The sequence below is a fragment of the Myotis lucifugus genome, unplaced genomic scaffold (genome assembly GCF_000147115.1).
Source record: "Myotis lucifugus unplaced genomic scaffold, Myoluc2.0 scaffold_192, whole genome shotgun sequence".
NCBI classification, from domain to species: domain Eukaryota; kingdom Metazoa; phylum Chordata; class Mammalia; order Chiroptera; family Vespertilionidae; genus Myotis; species Myotis lucifugus.
In genome coordinates, this window is record NW_005871240.1 from 245,815 (window position 1) to 252,175 (window position 6,361).

Here is a 6,361-nt window from a genome sequence, read left to right on the forward strand (position 1 = left end):
AAAATGATCCTAAAGGCATTATTGTTGTGTAGTCTAGTCCCACTCTTCCAGTCATACCGTAAGGCCCCAGCCCCATGTTTTATCATATGGAGATAAGTTAGACATTTATCCTTAATGTTTCTTCCACCATTTTAAGACAACAAGCTTAAAACTGTCATTAAAGCTGCTAACAGTCTAAAACCCAACAATTTTAGGCTCCCTATATAGTAGGTTGAGTAATTCACTTCACCCCAGTCCCTTTTTTTAAAAAAATATATTTTATTGATTTTTTACAGAGAGGAAGGGAGAAGGACAGGGATAGAGAGTTAGAAACATCAATGAGAGAGAAACATCGATTCAGCTGCTTCCTGCACACTCCCTACTGCAGATGTGCCCACAACCAAGACTGACTTTGACTGAAATCGAACTCGGGACCCTTCAGTCCGCAGGCTGATGCTCTATCCACTGAGCCAAACTGGTCAGGGCCACCCCAGTCCCTTTTATCTCATCATTTCAAACTTACAAAATTTATTTGGTATAGGAAATCAATTAATTTTACAAGAGGCATGATATTTTTTTTTCAGAGAGGAAGAGAGAGGGAGAGAGAGAGAGAGAGAGAGAGAGAGAGAGAAACATCAATGATAAGAGAGAATCATTGATTGGCTGCCTCTTGCATGCCCCACCCTAGGGATTGAGCTCACAGCTGGGCATGTGGCCTGACCAGGAATTGAACTGTGACCTCCTGGTTCATAAGTTGATGTTCAACCACTGAACCATGCTGGCTGGGCAAGAGGTCATGATATTAATAAATTATTTAATAAATTAAGCCTGTTCATCACAGATTAGAACATCACATATTAGATGGCAACAACTATGAAAAATATGAATCCTACACTATATAATTTCAAAATTTATATGATAAAAGCAGAAAAGATAGGACTAAGGCTAATTTGTAGAAAATTTTATGAGACAAGACGGTTTTAGAATAAGGTAGTGAATGATGGAGAAGGAGAGAGAGGGGTAAAAATAAGTTATCTCAAAATATAGCCCCCAGCAAGCCCTAAATCTAGCTGTTAGCTTGATTGTCTCATTAGAATCATTGTTTTGAATGTCTACATTAAAATCATTCCATTTTAAATGTACGCATTCACAACACTTAATGAGAAAATAGTGTTTCCTTGAGAACTGGTAGAATATATCTACCCTCTAAAGATATAAATTCATGTATATTATGTTTATTTCTCTTTTGCAATTAATATTCATGAATATAGAAACTATTTATTTTCCATGGAAAGCAACATATTTAACTTCTGTTCTTATTGTGAGAAGGCTAAATAATGTTTTAATGTCAATTTAGAAAGTGGAATTTACACATGTATCCTATTATCACAAGGAACATTCTTGTATAATAATTGATTAAAGTAATGCACTTGGCCAATAGAAGTTATACTCTTAGGAGCTACATAAAATTAACCTGATACATTAAAGTAGTGCTCACGTATCTAATCCTAAACAATATATCATAAGATACATAGACATGCAATAATTTAGTACTTTAAAACTAGAGTTGGCTTCACTGTTTTATTTTTATAGTGAAATAAATCTGTTATTACTACAACCCAAAGAAATGACACATTGATACACCCTTAGTGAAGTAAAATCAATCCTACAGGTCACTGCTTGACTTTGTGGGTTAAAATTGCTTTCAAAATCTTATTATTAGCACTGTTGCACTGGAGGCTTCTAACTCCATTACCACAGAGGTGAGATTTCCCTTTTTATAATGGCTTACTACCTTTCAAAATGCAAAGTTTTAAGTACAGGTCACTTTGAATAGACTTGATTTTACTAAATTAAAAGAGATTGTACTCATTGCCAGTAACTTATCTAAAAGGCAAACTTTCAGAATTTACAAGTTATGGAAAAATGCTGAAAGAATAGATAGGCAAATGAATCACTGGTACATTTAAGGATGAAATGCTTTCGAAATAGGTTGCTATGTTTATGGTTGGCTCATATTACCTTCTTTACCACCTTCTTAATTTAGAGCTGCCTCAAGATTGAGAATAGAAAAGGGAATCCACTTCTGTCATTTTATTTTACTGCCAAATCCATACTGCAATTTCTTTTGTGTATGCTGTTTTCCAAATATTTTGAGATTAGAAAGCTGTTTGTTTTTACTCAATTTTAAGTGTTTCTGCCCATGAGAAATGAACTAGATTATGTGTGTGCATACCTGGTGCATTTCCAAGGGAAACAATAGCAAAAATAGCTCACCAATCAACAGGTTTAAAATCTAATAGACATATTTTCCATGTAAACATACCTTGGGGTTGAGCAAAGCATGTTTACTTACCTCTATTTCTTCATTTCTTTTCATTTCCATATGAAAAATGAGTTTTGCTTTGATCTGTTTTTTTATATTTGTGTGCATTGAATCAAGAAACTACACAATAGAATTTATACATTTTGGGACTGATAGAATACTGTTATCAACTAAAAAACAAGGCTTATATATTGTCATAACTATATATACTGAGTGGCCAGATTATTATGACCACCTGACGTTAGTAGGCAAATTAGCTATAATTTCATGCTGAAGTTGCTAGAGGGCCAGAACATGATAAATGTCTGAATAGCACAACATACCTAAGTATCATTGCTGATCAAGTTCATCCTATCATGTTGATGGTGTATCCCAATGGAGATGGCTTCTTCCAACAAGACAATGCGCCATGCCACCGTGCTTGTATTGTGCAGGAGTGGTTTCAAGAACATGAGGGAGACTTTACCTTGCTTAGGTGGCCCCCACAATAACCAGATCTCAATCCAATTGAGCATTTGTGGGACGAAGTTAAAAGAGCCATCAGGCAGCAGGTTCCACAACCATCAAATCTCACAGAACTGGACAGTGCTATTCATCAGGCATGGTGTCAGATTCTTCGCATCACCTTTCAATATCTCGTGGAGTCAATGCCAAGAAAAATTGCCGCAGTATTGAAGGCAAAAGGTGGCCCAACGAAGTACTGATGGGGTGGTCATAATAATCTGGCCACTCAGTGTGTGTGTGTGCATATATATATATATATATATATATATATATATATATATATTATTCTTGAAGTAGCATCTTTTAATATGGCTAGGTTTGTTTTGCACCTAAAATAATTTCATCACTTCCTATCATTCTTTAACTAAAGATGTTTCTTTGAATAGGAGAATTGAAGACATTATTTTGTTTAATAGGACAGCTTGTTTCATTAAGGAAACTAATTTCTGCTCCTCAGAAATCTTCAACTGAACCTTAGGGAGTAGTACATACAAAATTTAAAAAGAAAGAAGGATGTGTCTGTCTGATATTTAATTTTCTTATTTTAATTGTATTTTTCCAATTTAAGAAATTTACATTAAGCTATATCTGCACAGCATAAAGTTGAAAAATTAGTTGAAATTATTTAATGGATTTGAGTTTAAATAGAAATTTAAGAAAAAAGTTAAATCTCAATGTTCCCTATTGGAAAGAGATTATAGCTTAGACCAAATTATGGTCCCCACACAGAAATCAAGGTAGTTGAAGAACTGAGATAAGGTGAGGGGAAGCAGAGTTTGCTACCCCAAAATATGCCTTTTTGGGATATCAATTATTTTCAGCTGGTTATTTTTTAAGAAACAAAAGACTCATAAGAGCCCTTTACCTCCACCTTACTTGCCTAAAAGAATTCAGATAGAAAAACCTGCTTAAAGGAAGCGAGCATAAATAAATTAAGTCTGACAGACAGGGAGGCATCTAGCAAAGTCTGTTTGTTAGACTCTCCTCTGTGTCTCTTTGTATCTGGGTGGTCCAACAAGAATTTGTTTAACACATGTTTGCTCTTTCTCATCTATGAATAGCCTACTTTCCCTTTGAAGTCCCAGACCCCTGCCTCCTTCTCCTTAGTCTAGAATGGCATACAAGCTTTCAAAAAAAACCTGCCAAATAGAACATACTACATAATAAGAGGCTAAGAGAGATAAAAATCACATACTGTAGTCATATCAACTGATGCAGAAAAATAATTTGACAAAATCCAACACCATTTCTTGATTTTAAAAAAAACTTCAGCAAAATGGGAATAGAGGGATAATACCTCAACATAACAAAATCCTTATATGACAAACCTAAAGCCAACATCATACTCAATGGGCAAAAACTAAAACCATTTCACCCAAGAACAGAAACAAGACAGGGATGCCCAGTTTCACCACTCCTGTTCGCTATAGTGCTAGAAGTGCTAGCCATATCAATCAGACAAGAAGAAGAAATAAAAGGCATCCAAATTGGAAAGGAAGACGTAAAACTGTCATTATTCACATTATGAAATGATACTGTACATAGAAAACCCTAATGACTCCATCAAAAAATTATTAAACTTAATAAATGAATTCGACAAAGTATCAGGATACAAAATTAACACCCAGAAATCTATGCTTTTTCATACACCAATAGTGAACTTACAGAAAGAGAGATTTAAAAAAACAATCCCATTTACTATCGCACCAAAAAAAATTAAGATACCTAGGAATAAAACTAAGGAAGTAACAGACCTTTACTCAGAAAACTACAAGACACTGAAAAAAGAGATAGAGAAAAACATAAACAGATGGAAGAACATACCGTGTTCATGGATTGGCAGAACAACATCATTAAAATGTCCATCATACCCAAAGCAATCTATAGATTCAATGCACTCCCCATTAAAACACCAAAGGCATATTTCACAGACCTAGAACGAACTCTCCAAAAATTCATCTGGAATAAAAAAAAGACCCCTAATAGCTGCAGCAATCCTGAGAAAGAAGAACAAAGTAGGTGGGATCTCAATACCTGATATCAAGCTGTATTACAAAGCCCTGTTCTCAAAACTGCCTGGTACTGGCACAAGAACAGACATATAGACCAATGGAATAGAATAGAGAATCCAGAAATCGACCCAAACCACTACGCTCAATTAATATTTGACAAAGGAGGCAAGAACATACAATGGAGTCAAGACAGTCTCTTCAATAAATGGTGTTGGGAAAATTGGACAGATACATGCAAAAAAATGAAACTAGACCACCAACTTATACCATACACAAAAATAAACTCAAAATGGATAAAGGACTTAAACATAAGACGGGAAACAATAAAAATACTAGAGGAATCCAAAGGCAACGAAATCTCAGACATATGCCAAAGGAATTTCTTCACAGATACAGCTCCTAGGGCATTGGAAACTAAAGGGAAAATAAACAAATGGGACTACATCAAAATAGAAAGCTTCTGCACAGCAAAGGAAACCATCAACAAAACCACAAGAAAGCCCACCACATGCCCCTCACCTGCTCTCTCTCCCAGAAAAAAGAAAGCCCACTGCATGGAAGAACATACTTGCCAATGTTATCACTGATAAGGGTTTAATCTGCAACATTTATAGGGAACTCTTACAACTTAACAAAAAGAAGATAAACAACCCAATCAAAAAATGGGCAAAGGACCTAAATAGACACTTTTCAAAAGAGGTCATTCAGAAAGCCAAGAGACATATGAAAACATGTTCAAAGTCACTAGTCATCTGAGACATGCAAATCAAAACAACAATGGGGTATCATCTCACAGCTGTCAGAATGGCTATCATCAACAAATCAACAAAGGACAAGTGCTTGAGAGGATGCGGAGAAAAGGGAACACTCGTGCACTGCTGGTGGGAATGCAGACTGGTGCAGCCACTATGGAAGACAGTATGGAGTTTCCTCAAAAAGTTAAAAATGGAACTCCCATTTGACCCAGTGATCCCACTTCTAGGAATATATCCCAAGAAACCAGAAACACCAATCAGAAAGGATATATGCATCTCTATGTTCATAGAAGCACAATTTACCATAGCGAAGATCTGGAAACAGCCTAAGTGCCCATCAGTAGATGAGTGGATTAGAAAACTGTGGTACATCTACACAATGGAATACTATGCTGCTGTAAAAAAGAAGGAATTCTTACCATTTGCAACAGCATGGATGGAACTGAAGAGCATTATGCTAAGTGAAATAAGCCAGTCAATGAAAGAAAAATACCACATAATCTCACTCATTTATGGATAATAAAGACCATTATAAACTGATGAACAAAAATAGATACAGAGGCAGAGCAGCATTGAACAGACTGTGAAACTACAGTGGGAAGCCCAGGGAGAGTTGGGGGGGGGGGTAAGAGATCAACCAAAGGACTTGTATGCATGCATATGAGCATAACCAATGGACAAAAGACACTAGGGGTAGGGGAGGCCGGGGGAATGTCAAGGGAGGGGGGAAGGAGACATATGTAATACTCTTTGTAATACTTTAAGCAATAAAACAAAATTAAAAA